Here is a 17,157-nt window from a genome sequence, read left to right on the forward strand (position 1 = left end):
GATGACTAAAGGCTGAGTGGTAGGACTAACAGTAATGATGGTAATGACTAAAGGCTGAGTGGTAGGACTAACAGTAATGATGGTGATGACTAAAGGCTGAGTGGTAGGACTAATAGTAATGATGGTGAGGACTAAAGGCTGAGTGGTAGGACTAATAGTAATGATGGTGAGGACTAAAGGCTGAGTAGTAGGACTAACAGTAATGATGGTGATGACTAAAGGCTGAGTGGTAGGACTAACAGTAATGATGGTGATGACTAAAGGCTGAGTGGTAGGACTAACAGTAATGATGGTGATGACTAAAGGCTGAGTGGTAGGACTAACAGTAATGATGGTGATGACTAAAGGCTGAGTGGTAGGACTAACAGTAATGATGGTGATGACTAAAGGCTGAGTGGTAGGACTAACAGTAATGATGGTGATGACTAAAGGCTGAGTGGTAGGACTAATAGTAATGATGGTGATGACTAAAGGCTGAGTGGTAGAACTAATAGTAATGATGGTGATGACTAAAGGCTGAGTGGTAGGACTAACAGTAATGATGGTGATGACTAAAGGCTGAGTGGTAGGACTAATAGTAATGATGGTGATGACTAAAGGCTGAGTGGTAGGACTAATAGTAATGATGGTGATGACTAAAGGCTGAGTAGTAGGACTAACAGTAATGATGGTGATGACTAAAGGCTGAGTGGTAGGACTAATAGTAATGATGGTGATGACTAAAGGCTGAGTGGTAGAACTAATAGTAATGATGGTGATGACTAAAGGCTGAGTGGTAGGACTAATAGTAATGATGGTGATGACTAAAGGCTGAGTGGTAGGACTAATAGTAATGATGGTGATGACTAAAGGCTGAGTAGTAGGACTAACAGTAATGATGGTGAGGACTAAAGGCCAAGGACACAATCTTACTCCAATTCTACTATTTTGATATAACTTTCTGTATTTTCTAGCCATTTTTACACTGTGTACTATAGATGTTCCTACCAGAACCCGCAGCTGGATCTACGCACCTTTTTCTTTCTTTCTAGAACTCATTTTACAATTACATCACTCCCCGCAGAGTCGACAGGAAGTGGATATTTCTCGTTTTCAAGGATACAGTCATTTTCAACTTAATTTTCGTTTCCCCTGAAAAACAGAAGCAGTGACACTGTTCAGGTGTCTCTCTATGTTTAACATCTCTTTTGCAGTTGAGTCCTGCATTGGGAAAGGGAGATACCTAGTCAGCTGCACACTGCATTTAACACAACCCCTCTGAATCAGAGAGGTGCGGGGGGCTGCCTTAATCAACATCTGTGGGTTAACTGCCTTGCTCAGGACGACCAATTTTCAACTTGTCAGTTTGGGGATTCGATCCAGCAACCTTTCAGTTAATACTCTTACACTCTAACCACTAGGATACCTGCCTGGGTAAGATTAACAACAGCAGCACAGACACATTTTTTTATTTCACTAAGCAAGTCGAACCAGGGTCTGTAGTGACGCCTAGCACTGAGATACAGTGTCTTAGACCGCTGCGCCACTCGGGAGCCCAAAATGATAACACTAACCTGTACAGATATTTAATTGTTTTGACATTCAGCTCTTGTCTTACCGTCCTACATGACTTGACTCTACCCAGGGAGTGTGTCTGTATTGCTATTCAATGAGCACTGTTACCTGGGAGTCCAGTAGCGTTGTCTCTCCATCTCCAGTCCTTCTTAATAAACAGGGCTGTAGTCCAGTGGCCTTGTCTCTCCATCTTATGGTTCTTCTTAATAAACAGGGCTGTAGTCCAGTAGCCTTGTCTCTCCATATCCAGTCCTTCTTAATAAACAGGGCTGTAGTCCAGTAGCCTTGTCTCTCCATCTCTGGTTCTTCTTAATAAACAGGGCTGTAGTCCAGTAGCCTTGTCTCTCCATATCCAGTCCTTCTTAATAAACAGGGCTGTAGTCCAGTAGCCTTGTCTCTACATCTCTGGTTCTTCTTAATAAACAGGGCTGTAGTCCAGTGACCTTGTCTCTCCATCTGTAGTTCTTCTTAATAAACAGGGCTGTAGTCCAGTAGCCTTGTCTCTCCATATCCAGTCCTTCTTAATAAACAGGGCTGTAGTCCAGTAGCCTTGTCTCTCCATCTCTGGTTCTTCTTAATAAACAGGGCTGTAGTCCAGTAGCCTTGTCTCTCCATCTAATGGTTCTTCTTAATAAACAGGGCTGTAGTCCAGTAGCCTTGTCTCTCCATATCCAGTCCTTCTTAATAAACAGGGCTGTAGTCCAGTAGCCTTGTCTCTCCATCTCTGGTTCTTCTTAATAAACAGGGCTGTAGTCCAGTAGCCTTGTCTCTCCATATCCAGTCCTTCTTAATAAACAGGGCTGTAGTCCAGTATCCTTGTCTCTACATCTCTGGTTCTTCTTAATAAACAGGGCTGTAGTCCAGTAGCCTTGTCTCTACATCTCTGGTTCTTCTTAATAAACAGGGCTGTAGTCCAGTGGCCTTGTCTCTACATATCCAGTCCTTCTTAATAAACAGGGCTGTAGTCCAGTGGCCTTGTCTCTACATATCCAGTCCTTCTTAATAAACAGGGCTGTAGTCCAGTGGCCTTGTCTCTCCATCTCTGGTTCTTCTTAATAAACAGGGCTGTAGTCCAGTAGCCTTGTCTCTCCATATCCAGTCCTTCTTAATAAACAGGGCTGTAGTCCAGTAGCCTTGTCTCTCCATCTCTGGTTCTTCTTAATTAACAGGGCTGTAGTCCAGTAGCCTTGTCTCACCATCTCTGGTTCTTCTTAATTAACAGGGCTGTAGTCCAGTAGGCTTGTCTCTCCATCTCTGGTTCTTCTTAATAAACAGGGCTGTAGTCCAGTAGGCTTGTCTCTCCATATCCAGTCCTTCTTAATAAACAGGGCTGTAGTCCAGTAGCCTTGTCTCTACATCTCTGGTTCTTCTTAATAAACAGGGCTGTAGTCCAGTAGCCTTGTCTCTCCATCTGTAGTCCTTCTTAATAAACAGGGCTGTAGTCCAGTGGCCTTGTCTCTACATCTCCAGTCCTTCTTAATAAACAGGGCTGTAGTCCAGTAGCCTTGTCTCTCCATCTCTGGTTCTTCTTAATAAACAGGGCTGTAGTCCAGTGGCCTTGTCTCTCCATATCCGGTCCTTCTTAATAAACAGGGCTGTAGTCCAGTAGCCTTGTCTCTCCATATCCAGTCCTTCTTAATAAACAGGGCTGTAGTCCAGTAGCCTTGTCTCTCCATCTCTGGTTCTTCTTAATTAACAGGGCTGTAGTCCAGTAGCCTTGTCTCACCATCTCTGGTTCTTCTTAATTAACAGGGCTGTAGTCCAGTAGGCTTGTCTCTCCATCTCTGGTTCTTCTTAATAAACAGGGCTGTAGTCCAGTAGGCTTGTCTCTCCATATCCAGTCCTTCTTAATAAACAGGGCTGTAGTCCAGTAGCCTTGTCTCTACATCTCTGGTTCTTCTTAATAAACAGGGCTGTAGTCCAGTAGCCTTGTCTCTCCATCTGTAGTCCTTCTTAATAAACAGGGCTGTAGTCCAGTGGCCTTGTCTCTACATCTCCAGTCCTTCTTAATAAACAGGGCTGTAGTCCAGTAGCCTTGTCTCTCCATCTCTGGTTCTTCTTAATAAACAGGGCTGTAGTCCAGTGGCCTTGTCTCTCCATATCCAGTCCTTCTTAATAAACAGGGCTGTAGTCCAGTAGCCTTGTCTCTCCATATCCAGTCCTTCTTAATAAACAGGGCTGTAGTCCAGTAGCCTTGTCTCTCCATCTCTGGTTCTTCTTAATAAACAGGGCTGTAGTCCAGTAGCCTTGTCTCTCCATATCCAGTCCTTCTTAATAAACAGGGCTGTAGTCCAGTAGCCTTGTCTCTACATCTCTGGTTCTTCTTAATAAACAGGGCTGTAGTCCAGTAGCCTTGTCTCTACATCTCCAGTCCTTCTTAATAAACAGGGCTGTAGTCCAGTGGCTTTGTCTCTCCATCTGTAGTTCTTCTTAATAAACAGGGCTGTAGTCCAGTGGCCTTGTCTCTCCATCTCCAGTCCTTCTTAATAAACAGGGCTGTAGTCCAGTAGCCTTGTCTCTCCATATCCAGTCCTTCTTAATAAACAGGGCTGTAGTCCAGTAGCCTTGTCTCTCCATATCCAGTCCTTCTTAATAAACAGGGCTGTAGTCCAGTGATCAAGCCCAAATATGCCTAATTTGTTAATTCATATCTTTTCATGTTCAAAACTGTGCACGCTCCTCAAACAAAAGCATGGTATTCTTTCACTGTAATAGCTACTGTAAATTGGACAGTGCAGTTAGATTAACAAGAATTTAAGATTTCTGGAAATTGTATTGTTACTTACAGCCTCGTGCTAATCACATTAGCCTATGTTAGCTCAACTGTCCCGTGGAAGGGACAGGGCTGTAGTCCAGTAGCCTTGTCTCTCCATCTCTGGTTCTTCTTAATAAACAGGGCTGTAGTCCAGTAGCCTTGTCTCTCCATCTAATGGTTCTTCTTAATAAACAGGGCTGTAGTCCAGTAGCCTTGTCTCTCCATCTAATGGTTCTTCTTAATAAACAGGGCTGTAGTCCAGTAGCCTTGTCTCTACATATCCAGTCCTTCTTAATAAACAGGGCTATAGTCCAGTAGCCTTGTCTCTCCATATCCAGTCCTTCTTAATAAACAGGGCTATAGTCCAGTAGCCTTGTCTCTCCATATCCAGTCCTTCTTAATAAACAGGGCTGTAGTCCAGTGGCCTTGTCTCTCCATCTCTGGTTCTTCTTAATAAACAGGGCTGTAGTCCAGTAGCCTTGTCTCTCCATATCCAGTCCTTCTTAATAAACAGGGCTGTAGTCCAGTATCCTTGTCTCTACATCTCTGGTTCTTCTTAATAAACAGGGCTGTAGTCCAGTAGCCTTGTCTCTACATCTCTGGTTCTTCTTAATAAACAGGGCTGTAGTCCAGTGGCCTTGTCTCTACATATCCAGTCCTTCTTAATAAACAGGGCTGTAGTCCAGTGGCCTTGTCTCTACATATCCAGTCCTTCTTAATAAACAGGGCTGTAGTCCAGTGGCCTTGTCTCTCCATCTCTGGTTCTTCTTAATAAACAGGGATGTAGTCCAGTAGCCTTGTCTCTCCATATCCAGTCCTTCTTAATAAACAGGGCTGTAGTCCAGTAGCCTTGTCTCTCCATCTCTGGTTCTTCTTAATTAACAGGGCTGTAGTCCAGTAGCCTTGTCTCACCATCTCTGGTTCTTCTTAATTAACAGGGCTGTAGTCCAGTAGGCTTGTCTCTCCATCTCTGGTTCTTCTTAATAAACAGGGCTGTAGTCCAGTAGGCTTGTCTCTCCATATCCAGTCCTTCTTAATAAACAGGGCTGTAGTCCAGTAGCCTTGTCTCTACATCTCTGGTTCTTCTTAATAAACAGGGCTGTAGTCCAGTAGCCTTGTCTCTCCATCTGTAGTCCTTCTTAATAAACAGGGCTGTAGTCCAGTGGCCTTGTCTCTACATCTCCAGTCCTTCTTAATAAACAGGGCTGTAGTCCAGTAGCCTTGTCTCTCCATCTCTGGTTCTTCTTAATAAACAGGGCTGTAGTCCAGTGGCCTTGTCTCTCCATATCCAGTCCTTCTTAATAAACAGGGCTGTAGTCCAGGAGCCTTGTCTCTCCATATCCAGTCCTTCTTAATAAACAGGGCTGTAGTCCAGTAGCCTTGTCTCACCATCTCTGGTTCTTCTTAATTAACAGGGCTGTAGTCCAGTAGGCTTGTCTCTCCATCTCTGGTTCTTCTTAATAAACAGGGCTGTAGTCCAGTAGGCTTGTCTCTCCATATCCAGTCCTTCTTAATAAACAGGGCTGTAGTCCAGTAGCCTTGTCTCTACATCTCTGGTTCTTCTTAATAAACAGGGCTGTAGTCCAGTAGCCTTGTCTCTCCATCTGTAGTCCTTCTTAATAAACAGGGCTGTAGTCCAGTGGCCTTGTCTCTACATCTCCAGTCCTTCTTAATAAACAGGGCTGTAGTCCAGTAGCCTTGTCTCTCCATCTCTGGTTCTTCTTAATAAACAGGGCTGTAGTCCAGTGGCCTTGTCTCTCCATATCCAGTCCTTCTTAATAAACAGGGCTGTAGTCCAGTAGCCTTGTCTCTCCATATCCAGTCCTTCTTAATAAACAGGGCTGTAGTCCAGTGGCCTTGTCTCTCCATCTGTAGTTCTTCTTAATAAACAGGGCTGTAGTCCAGTGGCCTTGTCTCTCCATCTCCAGTCCTTCTTAATAAACAGGGCTGTAGTCCAGTAGCCTTGTCTCTCCATATCCAGTCCTTCTTAATAAACAGGGCTGTAGTCCAGTAGCCTTGTCTCTCCATATCCAGTCCTTCTTAATAAACAGGGCTGTAGTCCAGTGATCAAGCCCAAATATGCCTAATTTGTTAATTCATATCTTTTCATGTTCAAAACTGTGCACGCTCCTCAAACAAAAGCATGGTATTCTTTCACTGTAATAGCTACTGTAAATTGGACAGTGCAGTTAGATTAACAAGAATTTAAGATTTCTGGAAATTGTATTGTTACTTACAGCCTCGTGCTGATCACATTAGCCTATGTTAGCTCAACTGTCCCGTGGAAGGGACAGGGCTGTAGTCCAGTAGCCTTGTCTCTCCATCTCTGGTTCTTCTTAATAAACAGGGCTGTAGTCCAGTAGCCTTGTCTCTCCATATCCAGTCCTTCTTAATAAACAGGGCTGTAGTCCAGTAGCCTTGTCTCTACATCTCTGGTTCTTCTTAATAAACAGGGCTGTAGTCCAGTAGCCTTGTCTCTACATCTCTGGTTCTTCTTAATAAACAGGGCTGTAGTCCAGTAGCCTTGTCTCTACATCTCTGGTTCTTCTTAATAAACAGGGCTGTAGTCCAGTAGCCTTGTCTCTCCATCTCTGGTTCTTCTTAATAAGCAGGGCTGTAGTCCAGTAGCCTTGTCTCTACATCTCTGGTTCTTCTTAATAAACAGGGCTGTAGTCCAGTAGCCTTGTCTCTCCATATCCAGTCCTTCTTAATAAACAGGGCTGTAGTCCAGTGGCCTTGTCTCTACATATCCCGTCCTTCTTAATAAACAGGGCTGTAGTCCAGTAGCCTTGTCTCTCCATCTCTGGTTCTTCTTAATAAACAGGGCTGTAGTCCAGTAGCCTTGTCTCTCCATCTCTGGTTCTTCTTAATAAACAGGGCTGTAGTCCAGTAGCCTTGTCTCTCCATCTCTGGTTCTTCTTAATAAACAGGGCTGTAGTCCAGTAGCCTTGTCTCTACATCTCTGGTTCTTCTTAATAAACAGGGCTGTAGTCCAGTAGCCTTGTCTCTCCATCTCTGGTTCTTCTTAATAAACAGGGCTGTAGTCCAGTAGCCTTGTCTCTACATCTCTGGTTCTTCTTAATAAACAGGGCTGTAGTCCAGTGGCCTTGTCTCTACATATCCAGTCCTTCTTAATAAACAGGGCTGTAGTCCAGTGGCCTTGTCTCTACATATCCAGTCCTTCTTAATAAACAGGGCTGTAGTCCAGTGGCCTTGTCTCTCCATCTCTGGTTCTTCTTAATAAACAGGGCTGTAGTCCAGTAGCCTTGTCTCTCCATATCCAGTCCTTCTTAATAAACAGGGCTGTAGTCCAGTAGCCTTGTCTCTCCATCTCTGGTTCTTCTTAATTAACAGGGCTGTAGTCCAGTAGCCTTGTCTCACCATCTCTGGTTCTTCTTAATTAACAGGGCTGTAGTCCAGTAGGCTTGTCTCTCCATCTCTGGTTCTTCTTAATAAACAGGGCTGTAGTCCAGTAGGCTTGTCTCTCCATATCCAGTCCTTCTTAATAAACAGGGCTGTAGTCCAGTAGCCTTGTCTCTACATCTCTGGTTCTTCTTAATAAACAGGGCTGTAGTCCAGTAGCCTTGTCTCTCCATTGGTAGTCCTTCTTAATAAACAGGGCTGTAGTCCAGTGGCCTTGTCTCTACATCTCCAGTCCTTCTTAATAAACAGGGCTGTAGTCCAGTAGCCTTGTCTCTCCATCTCTGGTTCTTCTTAATAAACAGGGCTGTAGTCCAGTGGCCTTGTCTCTCCATATCCAGTCCTTCTTAATAAACAGGGCTGTAGTCCAGTAGCCTTGTCTCTCCATATCCAGTCCTTCTTAATAAACAGGGCTGTAGTCCAGTAGCTTTGTCTCTCCATCTCTGGTTCTTCTTAATAAACAGGGCTGTAGTCCAGTAGCCTTGTCTCTCCATATCCAGTCCTTCTTAATAAACAGGGCTGTAGTCCAGTAGCCTTGTCTCTACATCTCTGGTTCTTCTTAATAAACAGGGCTGTAGTCCAGTAGCCTTGTCTCTACATCTCCAGTCCTTCTTAATAAACAGGGCTGTAGTCCAGTGGCCTTGTCTCTCCATCTGTAGTTCTTCTTAATAAACAGGGCTGTAGTCCAGTGGCCTTGTCTCTCCATCTCCAGTCCTTCTTAATAAACAGGGCTGTAGTCCAGTAGCCTTGTCTCTCCATATCCAGTCCTTCTTAATAAACAGGGCTGTAGTCCAGTAGCCTTGTCTCTCCATATCCAGTCCTTCTTAATAAACAGGGCTGTAGTCCAGTGATCAAGCCCAAATATGCCTAATTTGTTAATTCATATCTTTTCATGTTCAAAACTGTGCACGCTCCTCAAACAAAAGCATGGTATTCTTTCACTGTAATAGCTACTGTAAATTGGACAGTGCAGTTAGATTAACAAGAATTTAAGATTTCTGGAAATTGTATTGTTACTTACAGCCTCGTGCTAATCACATTAGCCTATGTTAGCTCAACTGTCCCGTGGAAGGGACAGGGCTGTAGTCCAGTAGCCTTGTCTCTCCATCTCTGGTTCTTCTTAATAAACAGGGCTGTAGTCCAGTATCCTTGTCTCTACATCTCTAGTTCTTCTTAATAAACAGGGCTGTAGTCCAGTAGCCTTGTCTCTCCATATCCAGTCCTTCTTAATAAACAGGGCTGTAGTCCAGTAGCCTTGTCTCTCCATCTCTGGTTCTTCTTAATAAACAGGGCTGTAGTCCAGTAGCCTTGTCTCTCCATCTAATGGTTCTTCTTAATAAACAGGGCTGTAGTCCAGTAGCCTTGTCTCTCCATCTAATGGTTCTTCTTAATAAACAGGGCTGTAGTCCAGTAGCCTTGTCTCTCCATATCCAGTCCTTCTTAATAAACAGGGCTGTAGTCCAGTAGCCTTGTCTCTCCATCTCTGGTTCTTCTTAATAAACAGGGCTGTAGTCCAGTAGCCTTGTCTCTCCATATCCAGTCCTTCTTAATAAACAGGGCTGTAGTCCAGTATCCTTGTCTCTACATCTCTGGTTCTTCTTAATAAACAGGGCTGTAGTCCAGTAGCCTTGTCTCTCCATCTCTGGTTCTTCTTAATAAACAGGGCTGTAGTCCAGTAGCCTTGTCTCTCCATATCCAGTCCTTCTTAATAAACAGGGCTGTAGTCCAGTATCCTTGTCTCTACATCTCTGGTTCTTCTTAATAAACAGGGCTGTAGTCCAGTAGCCTTGTCTCTACATCTCTGGTTCTTCTTAATAAACAGGGCTGTAGTCCAGTGGCCTTGTCTCTACATATTCAGTCCTTCTTAATAAACAGGGCTGTAGTCCAGTGGCCTTGTCTCTACATATCCAGTCCTTCTTAATAAACAGGGCTGTAGTCCAGTGGCCTTGTCTCTCCATCTCTGGTTCTTCTTAATAAACAGGGCTGTAGTCCAGTAGCCTTGTCTCTCCATATCCAGTCCTTCTTAATAAACAGGGCTGTAGTCCAGTAGCCTTGTCTCTCCATCTCTGGTTCTTCTTAATTAACAGGGCTGTAGTCCAGTAGCCTTGTCTCACCATCTCTGGTTCTTCTTAATTAACAGGGCTGTAGTCCAGTAGGCTTGTCTCTCCATCTCTGGTTCTTCTTAATAAACAGGGCTGTAGTCCAGTAGGCTTGTCTCTCCATATCCAGTCCTTCTTAATAAACAGGGCTGTAGTCCAGTAGCCTTGTCTCTACATCTCTGGTTCTTCTTAATAAACAGGGCTGTAGTCCAGTAGCCTTGTCTCTCCATCTGTAGTCCTTCTTAATAAACAGGGCTGTAGTCCAGTGGCCTTGTCTCTCCATCTGTAGCCCTTCTTAATAAACAGGGCTGTAGTCCAGTAGCCTTGTTTCTCCATATCCAGTCCTTCTTAATAAACAGGGCTGTAGTCCAGTGATCAAGCCCAAATATGCCTAATTTGTTAATTCATATCTTTTCATGTTCAAAACTGTGCACGCTCCTCAAACAAAAGCATGGTATTCTTTCACTGTAATAGCTACTGTAAATTGGACAGTGCAGTTAGATTAACAAGAATTTAAGATTTCTGGAAATTGTATTGTTACTTACAGCCTCGTGCTAATCACATTAGCCTATGTTAGCTCAACTGTCCCGTGGAAGGGACAGGGCTGTAGTCCAGTAGCCTTGTCTCTCCATCTCTGGTTCTTCTTAATAAACAGGGCTGTAGTCCAGTAGCCTTGTCTCTACATCTCTGGTTCTTCTTAATAAACAGGGCTGTAGTCCAGTAGCCTTGTCTCTCCATATCCAGTCCTTCTTAATAAACAGGGCTGTAGTCCAGTGGCCTTGTCTCTACATATCCCGTCCTTCTTAATAAACAGGGCTGTAGTCCAGTAGCCTTGTCTCTCCATCTCTGGTTCTTCTTAATAAACAGGGCTGTAGTCCAGTAGCCTTGTCTCTCCATCTCTGGTTCTTCTTAATAAACAGGGCTGTAGTCCAGTAGCCTTGTCTCTCCATCTCTGGTTCTTCTTAATAAACAGGGCTGTAGTCCAGTAGCCTTGTCTCTACATCTCTGGTTCTTCTTAATAAACAGGGCTGTAGTCCAGTAGCCTTGTCTCTCCATCTCTGGTTCTTCTTAATAAACAGGGCTGTAGTCCAGTAGCCTTGTCTCTCCATCTGTAGCCCTTCTTAATAAACAGGGCTGTAGTCCAGTGGCCTTGTCTCTACATATCCAGTCCTTCTTAATAAACAGGGCTGTAGTCCAGTAGCCTTGTCTCTCCATCTCTGGTTCTTCTTAATAAACAGGGCTGTAGTCCAGTAGCCTTGTCTCTCCATCTGTAGCCCTTCTTAATAAACAGGGCTGTAGTCCAGTGGCCTTGTCTCTACATATCCAGTCCTTCTTAATAAACAGGGCTGTAGTCCAGTAGCCTTGTCTCTCCATCTCTGGTTCTTCTTAATAAACAGGGCTGTAGTCCAGTAGCCTTGTCTCTCCATCTGTAGCCCTTCTTAATAAACAGGGCTGTAGTCCAGTGGCCTTGTCTCTACATATCCAGTCCTTCTTAGTAAACAGGGCTGTAGTCCAGTAGCCTTGTCTCTACATCTCTGGTTCTTCTTAATAAACAGGGCTGTAGTCCAGTAGCCTTGTCTCTCCATATCCAGTCCTTCTTAATAAACAGGGCTGTAGTCCAGTAGCCTTGTCTCTCCATATCCAGTCCTTCTTAATAAACAGGGCTGTAGTCCAGTGGCCTTGTCTCTCCATCTCTGGTTCTTCTTAATAAACAGGGCTGTAGTCCAGTAGCCTTGTCTCTCCATATCCAGTCCTTCTTAATAAACAGGGCTGTAGTCCAGTGGCCTTGTCTCTCCATCTCTGGTTCTTCTTAATAAACAGGGCTGTAGTCCAGTGGCCTTGTTTCTCCATATCTGGATCTTCTTAATAAACAGGGCTGTAGTCCAGTAGCCTTGTCTCTCCATCTCCAGTTCTTCTTAATAAACAGGGCTGTAGTCCAGTGGCCTTGTCTCTCCATCTCTGGTTCTTCTTAATAAACAGGGCTGTAGTCCAGTGGCCTTGTCTCTACATCTCTGGTTCTTCTTAATAAACAGGGCTGTAATCCAGTAGCCTTGTCTCTCCATCTGTAGTTCTTCTTAATAAACAGGGCTGTAGTCCAGTGGCCTTGTCTCTCCATCTCTGGTTCTTCTTAATAAACAGGGCTGTGATCCAGTAGCCTTGTCTCTCCATATCCAGTCCTTCTTAATAAACAGGGCTGTAGTCCAGTAGCCTTGTCTCTCCATCTCTGGTCCTTCTTAATAAACAGGGCTGTAGTCCAGTAGCCTTGTCTCTCCATATCCAGTCCTTCTTAATAAACAGGGCTGTAGTCCAGTGGCCTTGTCTCTCCATCTCTGGTTCTTCTTAATAAACAGGGCTGTAGTCCAGTGGCCTTGTCTCTCCATATCTGGTTCTTCTTAATAAACAGGGCTGTAGTCCAGTAGCCTTGTCTCTCCATCTCCAGTTCTTCTTAATAAACAGGGCTGTAGTCCAGTGGCCTTGTCTCTCCATCTCTGGTTCTTCTTAATAAACAGGGCTGTAGTCCAGTGGCCTTGTCTCTACATCTCTGGTTCTTCTTAATAAACAGGGCTGTAATCCAGTAGCCTTGTCTCTCCATCTGTAGTTCTTCTTAATAAACAGGGCTGTAGTCCAGTGGCCTTGTCTCTCCATCTCTGGTTCTTCTTAATAAACAGGGCTGTGATCCAGTAGCCTTGTCTCTCCATATCCAGTCCTTCTTAATAAACAGGGCTGTAGTCCAGTAGCCTTGTCTCTCCATCTCTGGTCCTTCTTAATAAACAGGGCTGTAGTCCAGTAGCCTTGTCTCTCCATCTCTGGTTCTTCTTAATAAACAGGGCTGTAGTCCAGTAGCCTTGTCTCTCCATCTCTGGTTCTTCTTAATAAACAGGGCTGTAGTCCAGTAGCCTTGTCTCTACATCTCTGGTTCTTCTTAATAAACAGGGCTGTAGTCCAGTAGCCTTGTCTCTCCATCTCTGGTTCTTCTTAATAAACAAGGCTGTAGTCCAGTAGCCTTGTCTCTACATCTCTGGTTCTTCTTAATAAACAGGGCTGTAGTCCAGTGGCCTTGTCTCTACATATCCAGTCCTTCTTAATAAACAGGGCTGTAGTCCAGTGGCCTTGTCTCTACATATCCAGTCCTTCTTAATAAACAGGGCTGTAGTCCAGTGGCCTTGTCTCTCCATCTCTGGTTCTTCTTAATAAACAGGGCTGTAGTCCAGTAGCCTTGTCTCTCCATATCCAGTCCTTCTTAATAAACAGGGCTGTAGTCCAGTAGCCTTGTCTCTCCATCTCTGGTTCTTCTTAATTAACAGGGCTGTAGTCCAGTAGCCTTGTCTCACCATCTCTGGTTCTTCTTAATTAACAGGGCTGTAGTCCAGTAGGCTTGTCTCTCCATCTCTGGTTCTTCTTAATAAACAGGGCTGTAGTCCAGTAGGCTTGTCTCTCCATATCCAGTCCTTCTTAATAAACAGGGCTGTAGTCCAGTAGCCTTGTCTCTACATCTCTGGTTCTTCTTAATAAACAGGGCTGTAGTCCAGTAGCCTTGTCTCTCCATCTGTAGTCCTTCTTAATAAACAGGGCTGTAGTCCAGTGGCCTTGTCTCTACATCTCCAGTCCTTCTTAATAAACAGGGCTGTAGTCCAGTAGCCTTGTCTCTCCATCTCTAGTTCTTCTTAATAAACAGGGCTGTAGTCCAGTGGCCTTGTCTCTCAATATCCAGTCCTTCTTAATAAACAGGGCTGTAGTCCAGTAGCCTTGTCTCTCCATATCTAGTCCTTCTTAATAAACAGGGCTGTAGTCCAGTAGCCTTGTCTCTCCATCTCTGGTTCTTCTTAATAAACAGGGCTGTAGTCCAGTAGCCTTGTCTCTCCATATCCAGTCCTTCTTAATAAACAGGGCTGTAGTCCAGTAGCCTTGTCTCTACATCTCTGGTTCTTCTTAATAAACAGGGCTGTAGTCCAGTAGCCTTGTCTCTACATCTCCAGTCCTTCTTAATAAACAGGGCTGTAGTCCAGTGGCCTTGTCTCTCCATCTGTAGTTCTTCTTAATAAACAGGGCTGTAGTCCAGTGGCCTTGTCTCTGCATCTCCAGTCCTTCGTAATAAACAGGGCTGTAGTCCAGTAGCCTTGTCTCTCCATATCCAGTCCTTCTTAATAAACAGGGCTGTAGTCCAGTAGCCTTGTCTCTCCATATCCAGTCCTTCTTAATAAACAGGGCTGTAGTCCAGTGATCAAGCCCAAATATGCCTAATTTGTTAATTCATATCTTTTCATGTTCAAAACTGTGCACGCTCCTCAAACAAAAGCATGGTATTCTTTCACTGTAATAGCTACTGTAAATTGGACAGTGCAGTTAGATTAACAAGAATTTAAGATTTCTGGAAATTGTATTGTTACTTACAGCCTCGTGCTAATCACATTAGCCTATGTTAGCTCAACTGTCCCGTGGAAGGGACAGGGCTGTAGTCCAGTAGCCTTGTCTCTCCATCTCTGGTTCTTCTTAATAAACAGGGCTGTAGTCCAGTAGCCTTGTCTCTCCATCTAATGGTTCTTCTTAATAAACAGGGCTGTAGTCCAGTAGCCTTGTCTCTCCATCTAATGGTTCTTCTTAATAAACAGGGCTGTAGTCCAGTAGCCTTGTCTCTCCATATCCAGTCCTTCTTAATAAACAGGGCTGTAGTCCAGTAGCCTTGTCTCTCCATCTCTGGTTCTTCTTAATAAACAGGGCTGTAGTCCAGTAGCCTTGTCTCTCCATATCCAGTCCTTCTTAATAAACAGGGCTGTAGTCCAGTATCCTTGTCTCTACATCTCTGGTTCTTCTTAATAAACAGGGCTGTAGTCCAGTAGCCTTGTCTCTACATCTCTGGTTCTTCTTAATAAACAGGGCTGTAGTCCAGTGGCCTTGTCTCTACATATCCAGTCCTTCTTAATAAACAGGGCTGTAGTACAGTGGCCTTGTCTCTACATATCCAGTCCTTCTTAATAAACAGGGCTGTAGTCCAGTGGCCTTGTCTCTCCATCTCTAGTTCTTCTTAATAAACAGGGCTGTAGTCCAGTAGCCTTGTCTCTCCATATCCAGTCCTTCTTAATAAACAGGGCTGTAGTCCAGTAGCCTTGTCTCTCCATCTCTGGTTCTTCTTAATTAACAGGGCTGTAGTCCAGTAGCCTTGTCTCACCATCTCTGGTTCTTCTTAATTAACAGGGCTGTAGTCCAGTAGGCTTGTCTCTCCATCTCTGGTTCTTCTTAATAAACAGGGCTGTAGTCCAGTAGGCTTGTCTCTCCATATCCAGTCCTTCTTAATAAACAGGGCTGTAGTCCAGTAGCCTTGTCTCTACATCTCTGGTTCTTCTTAATAAACAGGGCTGTAGTCCAGTAGCCTTGTCTCTCCATCTGTAGTCCTTCTTAATAAACAGGGCTGTAGTCCAGTGGCCTTGTCTCTACATCTCCAGTCCTTCTTAATAAACAGGGCTGTAGTCCAGTAGCCTTGTCTCTCCATCTCTGGTTCTTCTTAATAAACAGGGCTGTAGTCCAGTGGCCTTGTCTCTCCATATCCAGTCCTTCTTAATAAACAGGGCTGTAGTCCAGTAGCCTTGTCTCTCCATATCCAGTCCTTCTTAATAAACAGGGCTGTAGTCCAGTAGCCTTGTCTCTCCATCTCTGGTTCTTCTTAATAAACAGGGCTGTAGTCCAGTAGCCTTGTCTCTCCATATCCAGTCCTTCTTAATAAACAGGGCTGTAGTCCAGTAGCCTTGTCTCTACATCTCTGGTTCTTCTTAATAAACAGGGCTGTAGTCCAGTAGCCTTGTCTCTACATCTCCAGTCCTTCTTAATAAACAGGGCTGTAGTCCAGTGGCCTTGTCTCTCCATCTGTAGTTCTTCTTAATAAACAGGGCTGTAGTCCAGTGGCCTTGTCTCTCCATCTCCAGTCCTTCTTAATAAACAGGGCTGTAGTCCAGTAGCCTTGTCTCTCCATATCCAGTCCTTCTTAATAAACAGGGCTGTAGTCCAGTAGCCTTGTCTCTCCATATCCAGTCCTTCTTAATAAACAGGGCTGTAGTCCAGTGATCAAGCCCAAATATGCCTAATTTGTTAATTCATATCTTTTCATGTTCAAAACTGTGCACGCTCCTCAAACAAAAGCATGGTATTCTTTCACTGTAATAGCTACTGTAAATTGGACAGTGCAGTTAGATTAACAAGAATTTAAGATTTCTGGAAATTGTATTGTTACTTACAGCCTCGTGCTGATCACATTAGCCTATGTTAGCTCAACTGTCCCGTGGAAGGGACAGGGCTGTAGTCCAGTAGCCTTGTCTCTCCATCTCTGGTTCTTCTTAATAAACAGGGCTGTAGTCCAGTAGCCTTGTCTCTACATCTCTGGTTCTTCTTAATAAACAGGGCTGTAGTCCAGTAGCCTTGTCTCTCCATATCCAGTCCTTCTTAATAAACAGGGCTGTAGTCCAGTGGCCTTGTCTCTACATATCCCGTCCTTCTTAATAAACAGGGCTGTAGTCCAGTAGCCTTGTCTCTCCATCTCTGGTTCTTCTTAATAAACAGGGCTGTAGTCCAGTAGCCTTGTCTCTCCATCTCTGGTTCTTCTTAATAAACAGGGCTGTAGTCCAGTAGCCTTGTCTCTCCATCTCTGGTTCTTCTTAATAAACAGGGCTGTAGTCCAGTAGCCTTGTCTCTACATCTCTGGTTCTTCTTAATAAACAGGGCTGTAGTCCAGTAGCCTTGTCTCTCCATCTCTGGTTCTTCTTAATAAACAGGGCTGTAGTCCAGTAGCCTTGTCTCTCCATCTGTAGCCCTTCTTAATAAACAGGGCTGTAGTCCAGTGGCCTTGTCTCTACATATCCAGTCCTTCTTAATAAACAGGGCTGTAGTCCAGTAGCCTTGTCTCTCCATCTCTGGTTCTTCTTAATAAACAGGGCTGTAGTCCAGTAGCCTTGTCTCTCCATCTGTAGCCCTTCTTAATAAACAGGGCTGTAGTCCAGTGGCCTTGTCTCTACATATCCAGTCCTTCTTAATAAACAGGGCTGTAGTCCAGTAGCCTTGTCTCTCCATCTCTGGTTCTTCTTAATAAACAGGGCTGTAGTCCAGTAGCCTTGTCTCTCCATCTGTAGCCCTTCTTAATAAACAGGGCTGTAGTCCAGTGGCCTTGTCTCTACATATCCAGTCCTTCTTAATAAACAGGGCTGTAGTCCAGTAGCCTTGTCTCTACATCTCTGGTTCTTCTTAATAAACAGGGCTGTAGTCCAGTAGCCTTGTCTCTCCATATCCAGTCCTTCTTAATAAACAGGGCTGTAGTCCAGTAGCCTTGTCTCTCCATATCCAGTC

The sequence above is a fragment of the Salvelinus fontinalis genome, chromosome 38 (genome assembly GCF_029448725.1).
Source record: "Salvelinus fontinalis isolate EN_2023a chromosome 38, ASM2944872v1, whole genome shotgun sequence".
Taxonomy (NCBI): Eukaryota; Metazoa; Chordata; class Actinopteri; order Salmoniformes; family Salmonidae; genus Salvelinus; species Salvelinus fontinalis.